The sequence below is a fragment of the Stegodyphus dumicola genome, chromosome 11 (genome assembly GCF_044657685.1).
Source record: "Stegodyphus dumicola isolate Sdum_Otavi_A_Nest chromosome 11, ASM4465768v1".
NCBI classification, from domain to species: domain Eukaryota; kingdom Metazoa; phylum Arthropoda; class Arachnida; order Araneae; family Eresidae; genus Stegodyphus; species Stegodyphus dumicola.
The window spans coordinates 104,525,639-104,544,278 of record NC_140778.1 but is presented as its reverse complement, the minus strand read 5'-3'; the positions used below and the strand labels follow the sequence as shown (position 1 = coordinate 104,544,278).

The 18,640-nt window shown below is 34.3% G+C and overlaps 1 long non-coding RNA gene across 2 annotated transcripts in view; it reads right to left on the bottom strand.

The window, feature by feature from the left end:
• The window catches only part of LOC146994229 (uncharacterized), a 118,985-nt gene extending 101,602 nt beyond the window's left edge, over nucleotides 1-17,383 (bottom strand). Inside the window, exon 1 of one of the 2 annotated variants that reach the window (XR_015043852.1) lies at nucleotides 17,028-17,383. This is a non-coding gene — a long non-coding RNA (uncharacterized LOC146994229). The remainder of the gene's footprint in view (nucleotides 1-17,027) is intronic. The other variant, XR_015043851.1, reaches the window with a different exon arrangement.
• Between the last annotated feature and the right edge of the window lie 1,257 nt (nucleotides 17,384-18,640).

The window sequence follows — 18,640 nt, the reverse complement described above, 5'->3', positions numbered from 1 at the left end:
TATAACGAAGTGTCTTCATGTAGGTATGCATGTTCCTCGCATTGTGAAAAAACGACGGTACCTAGAGCCATCAAATTTTGATAAACCTAGACTTCAAGGGAGCATGTACGCCTGGATGACTGAATTTTGAATTTCGAATTTGTTTTAATATTTATCACATATTTTATAAAACATCAACGAATTTTCTATTAACAAACTCAATGATATGAAAGCGAGCAGTGGTAACATTGTCAGAAATTTTTATTTTTATTTTGGAATATGTAAGATATTTGCCTTTCAGTTTTCATTATTAACAAACTCTTCTCTATGAAACCAATGTCTTGCTGCGACTGGAAATAAAATACTTTTATCTTCCGCACGATAGCGTTTTGCCATTCAATAATGCTTAAGATACTTTTCAATTTAATCTGCAATGTTACTGAGCAATAAGCTGAGCCATTTAAACTCAACACAGTTTTTAAGAATATTTTTTATTTATTAGGATTCATTTTAAATAAATATCTATTAAAATCCTGAAATGCGTTAATAGAATTATTCAGTATTTTATGGAATTGCACTTGATGAATTCATTAAAAACATTATATGGTTTCTCCTTTTTAAGATAATTATTTTAGGCTGCTAAACGTTTGTGCGGCTTGTTTTTAAAGAATAATATAGCGAATATAAAAATATATATGGCAATTTCAATTTCTATCATTCTATCAGGGATTTCCAAGTATACTCTTTTTTAAAATACAGGCTGCATATAATTAAATTTACACTTTGAAATGGTCATAAAAGGAAAACTTCTGGGTGAAATGTTATCAAACTTGGTATAGTTCGACCGCCTCATCCGCGACCATGAGCGCAAACACGCATGCGCCATTCGGGCCGAATTATTCTCAAATAGGGTGGAAGGATGGGGACTTTCTATCCATCCAGCATAGCTCTTTCCGGAGAAGAGAAGACCTTTCACGTCACAGCAAATGATACCGCCCCTTTTGGACGAGTCTATGTGTTTTGGCAAAATGCCAACCGGGGTTGCGCTTCAGACGGTCAAACTATATTCGCGTAAAGGAGGTCGTGAGAATTTATTTCCCGCGAAGAAAAAGAAGTTAAAAAATTCACCACCAGGGGGAAATGGCGCTGTATGCAACACTGTTAAGCGGAATAAGGGGCGAAATCTAACTTTGTAAAGATCTTAAGTTTTACTAACATTTATTTTATTTTAAAACTTTACTATCTTTTCTTATTTTCCACTTTCGGCCAGAATTAAACAAGTTAACTTGTTTATGCAAATTGTACTTGCTAACGCCCAGGTATTTAAGTTGTGGCCTTTTGCCAAGAGTTAGAGGGAAAGTGAACCGAATTGCCGCTGCATTCAGTACGAGTTTTCAAATCAATTGCTGCTTGCATTTAAGGCTAGATGTTTAGTCCTCTTGATATTTAAAACGTATTGTAGTTTCGGCAGTTTGCGTACTACAACGTACTCATACGTAATCTTTTAAAAGGCCAGTCTTAGTGTTATGCATTTGTAAACTAATTCAAAGTTAGCTACTTATTTAGAATTTTAGTTAGTAGTTTTATATTTTATTTATTTAGAATTTTAGTTAGTAGTTTTATATTTTTAAGTTTAGACCACAAATGGTTTGTCTATCCCGAAGTGCAGGAGCACCTGTGATCTTATCGAGAATTAAGGGTAAAGTAAACCCTTCCTGCTGGTGTTGTCTATTCCACACATATTTGAACATAGCTTGAATAAGCTCCCTGTTCCTATACAGGACACATCATGTTTCCAAAGCAAATAAAAAGACATACAAGTCCTGACAACTTAACATTTTATTACAAGGTTTTAATATGTTATATAACCTTAAGAAACATTGGCCTAAACAAAATTACCATTTAAAGTCGTTAAAGGCAATAAAAATCGAGTGCGCCATCAGTGTAACGGGATATATTCGTCCGTGAAAACCACAAATTAGAGATTAGAAAATGTGAGACTGCAAATTAGAGATTAGAAAATGTGAGACTGCAAATCACTGGCAAAAGTTTCTTACAGATCGTTAATTTGGAAACCGGTTTAAAACGTTTTTAATTGTTTCTAAAATGAAACTGTTTGTGGGGTAAGGCAAAACTGCAATGGTTTGTAATTGGCTTACGGCAGGAAGAAACAAATATTGTTTGCAATCTAAACAATTTGGTGTAATTGAAAGAATGCGACACACGTACATATCCGTAACTTTCCTCCTGATATGTAAGAGCAGCAGTTGACAATGCAGGAATACGATTTAATTTACTTTCGGAAAATGGTGGACGCCGCACTGATCATGCTTTGCAACACCTTTCAGAAACGATTAAATAAATATTAAACCGATGTCTTTACGTCTATTTCGTTTAACAATATTGCATACAGCACCATTTCCCTCCTGGTGGTGAGATTCCGGTTCCCAGTTTTCAGTGGCTTTCGCGAAATTCATCACTAGGTGGCGCTCGCTATCTGCTATACTTTTGCTATACATTCACTATTTTCTATGTGGTTCCTTATTAACAAAAAGTGTGCTTTATTAAAACGTGGCGCTGTAAACAATAGTCACATAGGATGGTATATTGTTACGTGCTATTCTGCAAAGTTTAAAAAATTAAAGTTTACTTTTAAAAAAAAAATTTACTATTGTATTAAAATCATTATTCGTAACATATAACTGTTGGACGGATAGCATTTCCATCAGTTTCATGTAATACAGATTTAATACAAATACATAATACAAAATTTCTTAAACAGAAGCCATCATCACGTAAAAGTTTAAGGCTTTAAAGTTCTTTTGATATGTTTCTTTCGCTCAGCTTTTGTATATAAAGAAGCTTCTTAATATGTGTGTGTACGTATGTTCAGCTTCATATTATTTTTTCGTTTTCCTGAAGTAAAAATATCATCATTTTTTTATCACACTAGAGATGATCTCTGTTTTCTGCATAAATGATATTTTAACCTATAATATATATATATATATATATGAATTTAATGCAGTTAAGATTTAAGAATGCATCCACGTATATATTTTATAAGAAATCCTAATTTTGTTAGCTTTTTTTACGAAATTTATTACTTTTTAGCTCTCGTTTTTGTTATCTTTGATCCAGAAACATTTGAATGCTGTCTGTACTAGCTTCAAAATTTTAAAGCGCAATTCTCATTTTAATTAGTCTGATGTATCAATATGCTGTGTATGAATTTTTGTCTAGTTGGTTGAGGATTTTGTTGTTGCACTTGAAGTAATAGAGATTCATGTCGAATCCATGCATATATAATATGTAATTAATAGAGGTAATACTTTTTGTTTTAGGGAATATGGCTTTATTTTTTAAAATATGCTGTCAATGATATTGAAACACTTGGTATTCAACACTAGCAGTCTCAAAATTTTACATTCCCTCCGTCCCAAGAGTGCCCACACGCTCTTAAGCCACGCCCCATTTTGTAAAGTCTATACCGCCCGTATTTCAGAAAGTTCATGTTAATGTGATTAAGGCAAAGCCTCGAGGGCTGTCTGCCTAAGGTAAAGGATGCCTTTGTGGAAGAATTTCTAAGGCAAGCCTCGATGGCTGTCTGCCTAAGGTGAGGGATGCCTTTGTGGAAGAATTTCTAAGGCAAACTAACTCGTATGGACAGATCAATGAATTTACATTTAATTAGCCTGAAGATTAGCGATTAGTGATGGAAGAGTTCTTACAAAATGGGGCGTGGCTTAAGGGTGTGAGAAAGCTGGATTTTTGAAACTAATTTGGTACTGATTTAAGGAGGAAATGCTTTTAAGTAAAGTTGTTGTCGATTGATAACGTAGCACCCTGAAATTTCTGGAAAATGTGCAAACAAAATCATAAAATCTTCAGTATCAATAGTCAGTACTCAAATGTAGCAATTAATTTGGGACAGAGGGTGTATATGATTCATTGTGATTAATGTCATGCATGTTATTATTATATGCTGTAGGTGATATTGAAATACTTGGTATTCATCACTAACAGGCTTAAAATTTTATATAAGATTCATTGTGATTAATAACATGTATGTCATTATTATATACTGTCGGTGATATAGAAATGCTTGGTATTATTTCGAATATCTGTAGTGCTACGTTTACTCTTCAGAGCTCTAAATCTGCATTATTTAAAATTTTATTTTTTAATATTTCCGAAAAATGTAATTTATATTAATTAAAAAAGAGAAAACTTTTCAGTACCTAGAACCAAATTTCTTTTAGAAATTCTTTTTCTCTTATTTATTAACAAATTTACTTTCATCATTTTTTAATTACATATTTAATAGTGGCTCCAAATTATTTTGTTGCACAGCGCAACTGATATTAATACGATGAAAAATTTGCTCTTAAATAGTTTATGTTCTGAAGCTACCTGCTAACTTCATACCCTATAAATAATTTTAAAGTAAAACATGTGCTCTAAATTACCCTTAAATTAGAATAGGTAACTCTAATAAGTACAATTAAAATAGGGTATATCTAGATGCAAGCAGGAATTAAAATCAGAATCAAGTATCCGACGGTTATATATGAAAAAAAAAAAAAAATGGGATAACTTGAAATTTCATGCTTTCTTTCTAAATAAAAATATTTTTAATAAAAAGAAATGTATAATTTCTGACTACTACAGATTTATCGTTTTTAAATTTTTGATATAACAAGACAATTATTTCTCTCGGGTAACATTCTGCTCATTGTTAACTTCTCAAAGCCTAGCGGAATAGAAGCGCCATCTTGCGGTCAGTAGAAATTTCACGGAGGCCACCGAAAACACAAAAGAATATTTTCACAGTTCAGGCCTTGAGTATAATTTGGCCTTGGGTACATAACGTTCTGTTATTATACTCACCACTTTTTGTATTTCTATTCAAAAAGTTACTATTTTATAATTAATTTCATTTCATGGTAGAGTTAATATGATACATAATATTAAGAGCAGCACGTCGTGAAAAACCACGTGCTTGTCGGCAAGGCATAGGATTGGGTGCGGAAGCTAACCGAGTTACTGAAGAAATGCTGCTTTTAGTCCCGAAACTTTCTTCTCAAACCGTTGCTACGAAACCTCATTCGTCACCATCGATATAGATAAGGCCTGCGCTCTGAATCGAAACTGGCTTGTGACATCAGGGTTAAGGGACCCTCAGCAAACTTTTTGTCGGCTTTTATAAGTTGTAATTTTTTATTCATTATGTTTTAAGAGATGAATTTATGTTTACTTTTGAGATCTGAAGTAAAATAATGACCCTTGTAATAATTACTAACACTAGTAATATAAAAATTGTCAGGAAAATTTATGATTATTTATTTTAATTGGAAACTAATTTTATATGAAATAACTGTCCTAAGGGGTTAAAAGCAGAACAATTATTTCATTACATAATATGTAGAATATCAAATGCAGAGTAAATTTGATTCTTGACAGAGTACTGTGTTCTTAAATTTAAATATCAATGTTTTTTGCAAATCATTAAATATCATTTTATCATGATGAAACTTAAATGCATATGTTTAGTTAATATAGCTTCTGTTCACTTTTATATATGTTATTATCATGCAATCAGTTTGTTTAAAATTTGTTATGCAATATAAATCTTTCTGAGAATGATAGAAAAGTTTCTAAAGTAATGTATGTAAGATTCATATTAAGGTAATTAAATTGCGAAAATACAAAATGAAAATTTTAAAATGTACAGTTATTGAAGAAGCAGTAGTAATTGAATTCATATGTAGACATACTTGTTTTCATTGTATTTCAATTCAATGCAATTTTAAAAACAATTTTTTCTAATTATCTTTTAAATTACAATCTTTAATTTGAGTACGTGGCACCACCAAAAGCTATGTAAGGTAAGTTAAAAAAATCGCTTACATTATACAGAAAAGTTCTGAACATGATGTTAGGATTTATATTTTCTTTTCATGTGGATATTAATAGAAAAGATATTTTCAGAACAGAGGTAACGCTTATAGTTAAATAGGTATAATGTAAATATTTGCAAGATATTTCAGTTTCTAAAAAGTTTTTAAGTATTTCGTATATTTGAAAAATATTTTCAAAAAAATTGTGCATAAGTTTATTTAAAAAACTTTTTTCCTGTCTTATTTGGGATTTTAATATTGATAGTCTTCAGAGCTATGTAATAAGCATTATCTCAATTTAACTACAGATTCTGTCGAATAATTATGTAGCATTAAGAGAAAAACATTAACTGTAATACAGATTAACATACAATATGTAAGTAAGAAATAATTTTAAGAATAGACTATTTAGTAATTTGTTACATTCAGAAAAATTTTCGGGTAGATATAAGGCATTTAAATGTTAGTCTAAATATTAAGTAGTCTCTTGCATTCGTTTGATGTTTTATAATCCTGCTACATTAATATGATAGATATAAAAAAGATGCAATAATTATAGAACGAGAGATAATATGTGTTCCCACTGGCAAACATTTTGTTAAAGAAGTGGGTGAAACAAAAAAGATTTGATGCGCTGGTGAGAATCAACGAGAGACACAAAGACAGTGCAGAAAAATCAAAGCAAAAATTTTTGCTACTTGAATTTTAAATCCAATTTTTCCTTCAAAGAAATGATTTGCTTTTAAAACAACCACACCATTCTCAAACAATTTTGTTTTGAAAATAAATACCAAGAAAAGAAAATGAAAATATTTCATATTTGTATAAGCTTTGTAAAACATTATATTGCCGCTTGTAACTTGTTTTAGACTGATTTTATAGTATGAGATACCAATTTCATAGAATAGGTTTAGAAAAACGGGTGTTTAGCAACGAAGCTAAACTGCGCGAAGACCGGTCCCCTAGCAGTGACGTAGTAACTCAGCGCGCAGGCCTTATCTATCTCGATGGTGACGCCCCATCACGATGCCTGGCTTAAGGGTGTGCGAAAGCTGGATTTTTGAAACTAATTTGGTACTGATTTGGGTATGCTTGGACATGTTGTTGATTAATATCGTAGCACCCTGAAATTTCTGGAAAATGTGCAAACAAAATCATAAAATCTTCATTATCAATAATCAGTAATACTATGATTCATTGTGATTAATGTCGTACATTTTCTAATGCTGTAGGTGATATTGAAATACTTGGTACTCATTACTATAAAATTTTATATAAGATTCATTGTCATTAATGCCATGTATGTCATTATTATATGCTGTCGGTGATATTGAAATTACTTGGTATCATTTTGAATATCTGTCTACTCTAATTGTCTATTTGCGTCTACTCTTCAGAGCTCTAAATCTGCATTATTTAAAATTTTATTTTTTAATATTTCCTAAAAAATTGTTTTATATTAAAAAGAGAAAAAATCTTCAGTACCTGAAACCAAATCTCTTTTAGAAATGCTTTTTATCTTATGTATTAACAAATTTTAGATCATCATTTATTAATTTCTTAATTACATATTAATAGTGGCTCGAAATTATTTTTTTGCACAGAACTGATAACAATACGATGAAAATTTTGGGCTGAAATAGTTTATGTTCTGAAGCTACCTGCTAACTTTGTACTATATAAATAATTTAAAATAAAACATATGCTCTAAATTACCTGTAAATTAGAATAGGTAACTCTAATAAGTACAAGTCAAAATAGTGCATATCTAGATGCAAGCAGGAATTAAAATCAGAGTCAAGTAGCTGACGGTTATATAAAGAAAAATGGAATAACTTGAAATTTCATGCTCTCTTTCTAAATAAAAATATTTTGATTAAAAAGAAATGTATAATTTCTGACTACTACAGATTAATCGTTTTTAAATTTTGCATATAACAAGAGAATTATTGGCTAGGCTGCCATTCTGCTCATTGTTAATGTTGCAAAGCGTAGTGGAATAGTAGCGCCATCTTGCGGTCAGTAGAAATTCGATGGAGGCCACCGAAAACACGAAATATTTTCACACTGGCAGGCCTTGAGTATAAGTTGGCCTTGGTCGCAGAAAATAAATTCCCATGACCTGCTTTTCAAGATTACAAAGTTTGATAACATTTGGTGGTTGATCTTTACATTATGGTAACGGCGTTTTTTTGGCGAAAATTTGGCGACCAACTCTCCTACAGCAACCCTCTATTTTTTTTCCCGCCGCCATTTTGTCTTCACGAAGTAAAAACATGTTTCTTTTCTTTTTATCTACTGAACACTTCTTCCAACAATCTACTAGCCGAATTACACTTATGCTAGAAATTTTATCTAACAAAACTGCTTAATCATGACAAATATTCACTGCAAAATTGGGAAAAAGTGCACAATACCATACTCCTTACGCGTTTTTCAAAATAATACATACACATAAACCATGTACACGCCGACTTATTTTTACTTAAAAAAACATCCCAGAATTGCACAAAAATGGCATTTCGCACACTCTTCACTATATCCATGTACACTGCTTTTTTCTCATAAATTAGAAAAATTTCACGAAAATACATGACAATTTTCTCAATCTTTAAACCCGGTAAAAAGAACATATATGAAATTACCTGATCGCGAAAAAGTATTTACCCTTTCCAAATATGAACATTTCCACATATAAAATAAATAAAATATCCAAAAACTTTTACCTCTAAATCATCTATTACATTATACACGTCACCAACGAATTCATACCGCAAGCATTACAAATACTTACTATCAAAAATTTAAATTATTTCCATGCACGTTTACTTCAACTTAAACGTGTACCAAATTCCTACAAACATAAAATTCACAAAATAACTATCATTTAATTAAAATATCACTAAACCATGTACACGTCGACTTATTTTTCTTAAAAAAAATCCCAGAATTGCACAAAAATGGCATTGCGTACACTCTTCACTATATCCATGTACACTGCTTTTTTCTCATAAATTATAAAAATTTCACGAAAATACATGACAATTTTCTCAATCTTTAAACCCGGTAAAAAGAACATATATGAAATTACCTGATCGCGAAAAATATTTACCCTTTCCAAATATGAACATTTCCACATATAAAATAAATAAAATATCCAAAAACTTTTACCTCTAAATCATCTATTACATTATACACGTCACCAACGAATTCATACCGCAAGCATTACAAATACTTAGTATCAAATATTTAAATTATTTCCATGCACGTTTACTTCAACTTAAACGTATACCAAATTCCTACAAACATAAAATTCACAAAATAACTATCATTTAATTAAAATATAATTAAATTCAAAAACACTACTTAAAATATAAATGAGCACATACATTAAATTAATACATACATAAATACCCATTTCGAATTCACTTTAGTTACGGCCATGGGATCCAAAAATTCACGAACACTGTTTCACACAACACAGAATAAAGCCAAATACAAAATTTCCAGATTTTTTCCCGATTTCCCCCTTTTCCAATTAAAGAACCGTAATTCGTCCATTAATATCACATGACATATCCCATGATCTCTCATTTCCCTCACACAAAATAATGCGTAATCGGAACTGAGTACTGCTCACATTATTACCAAAGTGCCAGGTAGTAACCTTTATCGCCTCCAAAATGTCGCCAAACTACCAGTTACCATATTGTAAAGATCAACCCATTTGGTCCAGTAATTTTCGTTTTACGACCATTTAAAAGTGGAATTTTAATTATAACCACCCTGTATTTTGAGATTTTGCTGTTGAATTGAATTTTATTTTGTGTTATTTGAACACCTCAGCTTTCCACTTCAGAATATTTAAAGTCATGTGCCTTTTGGCAACTCCTCATGAGCTGGAAACAGCGCGCCTCGCGCGCTATCCCAGCAATAGTTTTTTGATTGATTGATTGAGAGTTATTTGAACAGGATATTAAATGAATAAAGCTAATACAAATCATTATTTATAAAATAACATATAAATTAAATTAATATAATTTAAAAAAAATTAATTTATAACATGAAAATTAAATTAACATAAAAATTAAACATTATTAATAAAAAAACATAAAATTAGTATAAAGACAAAAAAAAATTTAAGCCACTTTATTCAGAAAATTGAATATTTGATATGATGAACTGAGAAAGGACTGATAAAAATATAACAATATATGCCAGCACTTTACCATGTATGGGGAATTCTAAAAACATGCTGCTGTGCATCTTTCAAAAATTTTGTGATTTTATTCTTGAGTTGGGAAAAAAAGGGAGAGCTTAGAAAGGATGAGTGCAAGACCAGACTGGCAGATTGTGAACAGTCAAAGCGTAAAAGATCTTAACAAATCCTTTTGGGAGACCGTTAAAACGTGAAGCCTTTCAGATCTTTTCTTTAATGTTATATTTAATTCGTTTTTTCTCTCTGTCATCTTATCATTTTAAAATGCTTAAACCCCACAATAAGTATCGGTATCAGTAGGTCTATATTAAGCTTATTTAACTAATAACATAAGCTAAGATAAAATTTTAATAAATGTTACATACATTTTTGCAATTATGTCCATAAATTGCTTTCCTGTATTTATCAGTTTTTAGAAAATAATGTTCCCATCATTTTCCGAAAGTATTCTGCTTGCTCGAGGAATGCCAGCATGTGGATGAACTGAGCACTTGACGACATACTCAAAATATTTTCTTCGCCTTGGTTATTTTGTTTATTTTGTCCCCCAATGGCAGCTTGGCCACTACTAGAGCCACAATCGGAGGTCACTTTATTATGGAAGCACGTTTGCCTCATATGAAGGCATGGACAGTTAGAACCATGCGGGATTCGAATGCGGGCCCTTTGTTATCGCAGTCGGTGCCTCTATCTACTGTACCGCAAGGGCGGTATTAGGGTTGCAACCAACAGAAGTATTTCTAAGAAAAGCTGCTCTGCTCTTATGTTTCATTCTTTGAACAATGACCAAGGTACGGCATGCTTAAGAAGCAGTCGTCTCATTGCGCAATTTTGGCATAACGTCGTTGTCAAACCAATATCTGCTACGTGCACTTTTTGGAGATTTCCGCATTTTGATTATTGTGACTACTTTATTAACCCCTTCGCGCCGACTGTCACGTATACGTGCCAGCAACGAACGCACTTAACTACCGGCCGACACGCAGGCGTGCCAGAGGATTGTTCCATTCTCTACCGACTGTCATGTATTTGTGCCAGTACTTTGGAACGTTTTTCAAACTATAATTTCTGCCACAAGATGGCACTGTATGTCCATATGGTTTCAGATACATGTAAATTAGACCTTCTACTCGAAATGAGAGAAGCATGACTCACATACACGTGTTTTTGATTATATAAACAAACGGGGAAATAAATGTTTCCGAATGGCGTGATTTATGACGTCTCTTTAAATCGCAGTTTCGTACGTGGTATAAATCGCACGTGGTAGTTGTTTACTGTAAGTAGAGAAGTTTTATTTGCTCTAAAGCGTTGCGTATTTCGGTTTGCAGTTCAGTTTTTAGAAAATAATTAGATCTTGTTAGACATGAATTCGTTGTTTTTACCATTGCAATGTCGAAGCGTCGAAAATGTTTAACAGAGCATGAAATAGCAGAAATGATGCAAAATACTTCAGATATTGATTCTGAAATTCTGATATTGATTCTGAAAGATTAACTGAAAGACATTATCCAAAACTTTGTTCAGAAGAGACTGATAAGAAAATGAGACGACAATGCTTCGTTTGTTCACATTCCCGGAAAAATCCTCCAAAACGGCAAATGAGTTATTACGAGTGCAAGGAATGTAACGTAGGACTGTGTGTAGATCCCTGTTTTCAAATTTTTCATACGAAAAGAGAATTTTAAGTAATATATTTAGTTTTCAGATGTATAATGTTAAAATTCATAAAATGGTAATTAAAATAAAATGTGTAAAATATGCATTTAAACAAGAAATAAGGTAATTAAAGTATATATATATAAATATTTATAAAGCATAAGCCGTTTAAATACTCTATAGAGCATTATTAAACAATGCGTTGATACTTCGGAAATTTCATGGATTTAGGCTTAGTAGCAAAAAAGCCCCCGGCCCTGGAGAGACGCTCGCGTAAGACACTGCCGGCCTCAGCGATAAGCGCGCGTTTTCGCTACCCGGCTCGAAGGGGTTAACCACATTTTCATATAAAAAGAACGCATGTGCCTCTGAACGTTGTAACATGAACTGTGGTCTCTAAAAAAATATGCTATGAGCATCAGCTAAAAAAGTGTCAAATTGTTAAATAAAAACTGCTATGTGCCAAATGTGCACATAGCAGATACTGGTTTGACAACGACGATAAGTATAAACAGTACCTCTCACCGGTCGCGGACACTTAGCCAACAACCACTTAGTAACTGATCTGGATTTACCAAAGCCTTAGACAACACATCAATACACATTCCAACAGCACATACAGGCAATGAGTTAGATGCTATTGTCAATAATTTCACTCTTGAGCTACAGATAGCGCTAAAAAATAAGAGCAAACTTGCACCAGACAGAAGGAATGAAAAACCTAATGCTGAAATTAAAAAACTGATTGAAAACGGAAATGCTACAAGGAGAGCATGGCAGCGGTCTAGATACCCCCCCCCCTCCGATAGAGCACTCCTCAATCAACTTAATCGCCAAGTCAAGGCCCTTACACGTAAACAAACAGACCACGACTGGGCCGTTTATCTGTCCTCACTTTCATCAGAAGAGGATAACATCTGGAAAGCCACTAATAAGCTTACGAGATGCTACACTAACATTCCGCCCCTAAATGGCCGTCAAGGAATTGCCTACACCAACACTGAGAAAGCTGAGTCACTTGCTGATCACTATGCTACTCAGTTATGCGCTAACAACATATCCCACCCAGAAACAGAAAACCTTGTTTCACTGACACTAACAAATTTCCTCACAAAACCACACACAAACAACATCCCTCCTGTCAGACCCTCAGAGGTCTATGATTACATCTGTCAACTCAAGACCAAAAAACGTCCTGGCCTTGACACGATCAACAACAAGATGCTTAAGTGCATGTACTTATGACACTGAAACTCACAAAGATCATCAACGATATGCTACACCTCAGCCACTTCCCAACACCTTGGAAAACAGCGGTGATTTCTCCTATCCTGAAACCCAATAAACCAGCCTCTGATCCTGCATCTTATCGACCCATCAGCCTGTTGTCGTCTGTCAAGCAAAGTCGCAGAACACTTCATCCAGCAACGGCTACTAAACCACCTCCAAGTCAACAATCTTCTAATTGCTGAACAGCATGGGTTTAAGAAAAAACATTCCACCAACCACCAGCTGTACCGGGTTGCGGAAATGATCTCCCAGGGCTTATAAGAAAAATCAATTACAGGAGCCATATTCTTTGACGTCGCTAAGGCCATTGATAGAGTCTGGCTGGAGGGTCTCATGCACAAAATAATAAACCTGGGTTTCCCAGACTACATCACTCACATCACCTACTCTTATCTTATGGATCGGTGTTAACAACAAAACATCCTCCTCCAGGCCCATTAGGGCTGGGGTCCCTCAAGGGTCAATTTTAGGCCCGCTTTACTTCAATATTTACACGAACGACACACCACACACCCAGGACACTACACTAGCAATGTATGCTGATGACACGGCAATTCTATCAAAAAATGCATCTCACGGCTCAGTCTTTCAGACACTACAAAATCATATACATGCAATGGAGTCCTGGCTCTTGGCTTGGAAAATAAAAATAAACGTTGAAAAATCTGATGCAATTCTTTTCCCGAGGAAAAAATGTATTGACTACAATATTCAAATCACCATGTATGGAACTCCCATCCCCTGGACCAAGCAGGCCCTCTACTTAGGCGTTACTCTAGAGCAATGTCTCACCTGGACCCCACATATCACACAGCTCATTACTAAGTTCCGAGCGCGTAAACGTACACTCTTCCCCCTAATTGCTCGGAACAGCGTTCTTTCTACTGACAACAAATTACTCATTTACAAAGTCATGTTACGTTCCATCATATCTTATGCCTGCCCTGTCTGAGGATATGCCTGTGATACCAATATCAAAAAGTTGCAAACACTTCAAAATATTGTACTAAGACAAGCGGCGGGTTGCCCATGGTTTATTAGAAACTCGGCAATCCCCCGTGAATTCAATATTCCCTATATACACGAGTATATGACCACCCTGGCACACAGATTCTACAAAAACATACCAAGGGTATCTAACCCCATGCTTAACTATAACTTCCAAATTAGGGAGTATAGAAAAAGGCCACTTGCTATCCTAAAGCATCTAAATTAATTTAAAAAATTTAAAAAAAAAAAACGAAAAAACATTAACAGTTTGTTATTTGATTCTGTGTTAATTGCAACGTTTTATCACATGTATTTTATTTCTGTATATATGCCATACCCCTATTTTTCATTTGTATGTATATGTACATATAATTTTACTTATTGCTGTCATGTTGTCGTCATGATATGTTTCAATATCATACCTATGAGTGTCACACTTATGGACTTTTGAACTCTCCTGCAATACTGGTGTTTACTTCTTTATAAGAAAAACTCCGCACTGCCTACTCATCTTCGCCTTTACGTCGTTCAGCTACAGTCGTAGTGCTAGACTCTCTTTCGGTCTCGTTTTATTATGTTCCATCAAATTTTTATGGTCAGATCATTCAACGTTGCTTGATTAATTCATCTAAAGTTGATATGCCATATCCACTCTTAGAAACTACAAGCATTCGAAAATCGGCTACATTTCGACAAGGGTAGCGGCTTCGCGTGGGGTAACCTACATACAATACATAATTGCCTGAGCCCACAATCACTTAGCCGACGGGACACTTAACCGACACCAGTTAGCCGACAAGACATTTAGCTGACAGGAACACTTAGCCGACATGGGCACTTAGAAGACAGGACATTTAGCAGACATGGACACTTAGCAGACAGGACTTTAGCCGACATGGACAGTTAGCCAACAGGACACTTAGCTGACCAGGATACTCAGCCGACAGACACTTCACCGAGCAGAAGACAACAAAAAGGTTCTTTCGAACGGTCTAAAGTTTGGGTGTTCATTCTGTTTTTTAGCCATTTGGGCGTAAGAAATTTCATTTTAACCATATTCTTTTTTCTGCTCATAGGAGATTTGTTTTTTTGGAATTTACTGCGACTTCGATATGAGGCTGTATGATTTCCATTGCAGTTACTGCACTTTGGCTCCTCAGTTATGGGGCAATCCATGGTTTTGTGCGGTTCCGAACACTTCACACATCCAGGTGTGAAAAAACAATTTTCTGACGAATGGTGCCAGCGTTGACAATTGTAACACTGGGGCACCTGGTTTTTGGCAATATATTTTTCTGCCTCCACAGAGAATAGCATCAAGTCTTTAACGTTGAATATATTATCGGCATTTTCATTTTTAACCACTTCAATCATAAATAGCAGCATAGGTGCTCTGGTCTTTCGTCACGTGAGCTGTGCGATTTTGGCAATAGAGAAACCTTTTTCGGTCAAAGCATTAACAATATTTTCTTTGTTAGTCGTAATACTAAGACCTCTTATTACCACCTTAATAGGTCGTTCGTATTTTGCGTTGATTACATAATTTTCTATTTTTTTACTTTGGAATAATGCACTCAACGTGCGGTGGTCTTCTGGACTGTGGGGAAAGATTTTCAACAGTTCCCCGCTAATTTTGCCTAGGAATTTAGCTTTTGTACTTTTCGATAATTCTTGTAAAAATTCTTCATGTGTATCCTGGCCGGGGTTAACCATAATCGGGGGGACAGCCGGTTGGCTAACAGTCGTCTGCTGCTGCACAGCCTGATTGTCTGGGGGTCACCATTTACATTGTTTCCAAAGCCTTAAATTTATTAGAAGTAGTAATCTTAACATTAAATTTCTCAATTTTCTGCTTCTTAGCAGTTTTGGTGACCAGTTTAAAACATTCATTGGGTAGAGTAGATTTTAAGGTACCCCTTGTAGTATGGCGAAGTTGTTGTTTGATTTATCGCCAAGTTGTTGTTTCATTTATGGTAGCCTGAGTAGTTAAATGTTATGGAAACCCTACTGTGACGTAATCGGGTGCATGATTCTGGGAAATTTTGAATCATGGGATGTTTTGTAAGCGTTTTTGTGGTGTGTGTTGGTTTGATTTTTTAGACGGTAGAATGGCCGAATGTATTAAGATTAATTTGAAGTTTCTGTACGATTTGGAGCGGAAGGGGAAAAGAGCTTTAATTGACTGGTGTGTAAATGAAGGTTTCCTTAGTAGCCATTATAAGTGTCCTGTATATAGGAAGGATATTCGTCTAGTCGAACGTAAAAACCGTTTAGATGGATTTGAATGGGTTTGTAGGAAGAAAGGTTCAGATGGTCATTATGTGAAGCTTTCGATCAGAAAGAGTACCTGGTTTGAAAAAGTTCATTTGAGTATGATTGATATTTTGATTTTTACGTGGCACTGGGTGTACGAAGCGAACTCGAAAATCATGGTAAGTGAATATTTGCTTTTGGTAGTACTTAAATGTATAACATGTTTTCCTTTTTTACGTTATTTTATTGTTTGGTTTAAAACGTATTTTATTGAGATTATGTATTTTTGTTTGCCTATATTGTAGAATTGGGTGCTCCTTTGACTTTTTAAGTGAAAATATATCGATGTGTACATGGACAAAGTAAAGGGAGTGGCAATGCCATTTTTGTGCAATTCGGGGATTTTTTTTTTAAGTGAAAATAGGTCGACGTGTACATGGATACGGAGTTTGTGCAATTATTTGTCTTGTTATTTTGGCTTTGTGTAGCGGCGATTTTTGGTCAAAAATCGCCGCTTCGCAAGCCAAAATAACGAGTCAAAGAATTGCACAAAATCGGTATCCATGTACCGCCCAAAATCGCCAAGGGGTACCCTAAACTATACTTTTACCCATTCATTATCTACATTACTAGCATTAGAGTTTAACTTACGTTTATTTCTAGATTCAGAATTATCAGCCTGGCTATTACTATTTACTGGAGGTTAATGCCTGAAATGCTAGAAAAATCGTACTTACCCCTGATTTCATTTGTTTTAGTTTTCATTTGCTGAATTATCTTGATCATAGGAGCAGTAACCACATCGTTGTCTGTAACGGTACGTCTCGCCTGGTACGTCCTTACTGAAACTTTCATCTGATCAATTTTGATGTCTAAATTCCGTAGTCTTTCACGCATTATTTCTAATTCGGAATTCAAATTGTCATCGTCCGTATTTAATCCATTATCCATATGAATATTTGGTAGCGGCAGTCCGAGACAGCTTTCATGTGGGGTAGCAGTTTATTAGGCCTACTTTCCTCCATGGCAACGTCGTTTCCATCATCCGCGTGTTTAGGCTTATCTATCGCCGATGGCTCGCTCATCACGAGGAACCTACACGTACGGGTGTTTCTAAGCCCCGCCTACTAATCTTGGAGATAGGTGGGGCTTACGTTGTGTCCATGCGTGGTGGCCTGCAGCCATTTCAGAACTATGTTTCAACTACTTATTAAAATTCAATTATGAATATTTTGTAAATTAATAAATAATAATCGGAATATTTCCTTTTTTTCATTTCTTTTTACGTAATACATACGTGTTACTTTTTGAATATGGACATACATATGTCTGGATCGGGTGACAGGAGGTATCAGAATTGGAGAAGAAGGGGGTGACCACAGGACATCACTAGCTGAGAATCGAACATGAAGGCCAAGGACCAGGAGGGGCAGGATAAACCTTTGTAGCTTTCATTTGAGTTTCATATTCATTTTTTAGAATTTTAGTACTTAAGATATTTTGTAAGTCGATCCAATCAAGTTCTTCTTGTGTGATTACAATGGGTGGAATTTTAACATCGGTTTTCTCATTTTCTTCTGTGTTTTCTTTTTTATCTAAATTTTTTAAGGGTTCAAATCTGTTGGATTGTTCTATTTCTTCTTTTTCCGTGAGATTTGAGTCAGATTTGCTAGTTTTTGAGGGGAATTTCCATTAGGAGTTGTGTTTATCATCTTCTGTGTAGCGGACTGGGATATCTATACGATTAATTGAATGCGTAATGAATTCCATTAAGTCCTTGTGTTCTCTTTGGTTCTCTTCGTATCTTGCGTTGTGAGGGTGAGTGTTATGCAGTTCCTTTTGTTCATTTATGCCTTCCTGAGATTTATTTAGGAGTAGGTAGGAAGTAACATCTATCATTTTTAAACTTCTTCCTAATTACATTTGGAATGGCAATAAATGCCGCACTGCCATCTAGTGATCGCGAAATTTCAAGGCACTTTTGTACTATTGTTTTCATCTTCTTCTTTAAACCTCATGAATTATATGTGAACTCATAGCAGGGCTGTGGTTCATACTTAGCTCAAAATTTCTCATACTTACATTACAAATATTTTCATTACGTTGTATCATACTACATACATAAATACATCAAACTTATATTACACTTACATTTTGCGAATTCAGTATGCAGTAAAATTTGTCATCTAGAGGTTAAAGTTATAGTTAAGTGATATGTTCCTTAGAAGTAGAAACTTCTAGACAATATTCCATTCCTATTGTGCATCTTCTTGTTATGCTTGTTATAGTTATTTTATTACAGACTTCTGAGGCTTCGGATAGAGTTATGAAGTATTCTGTATAAGGAATC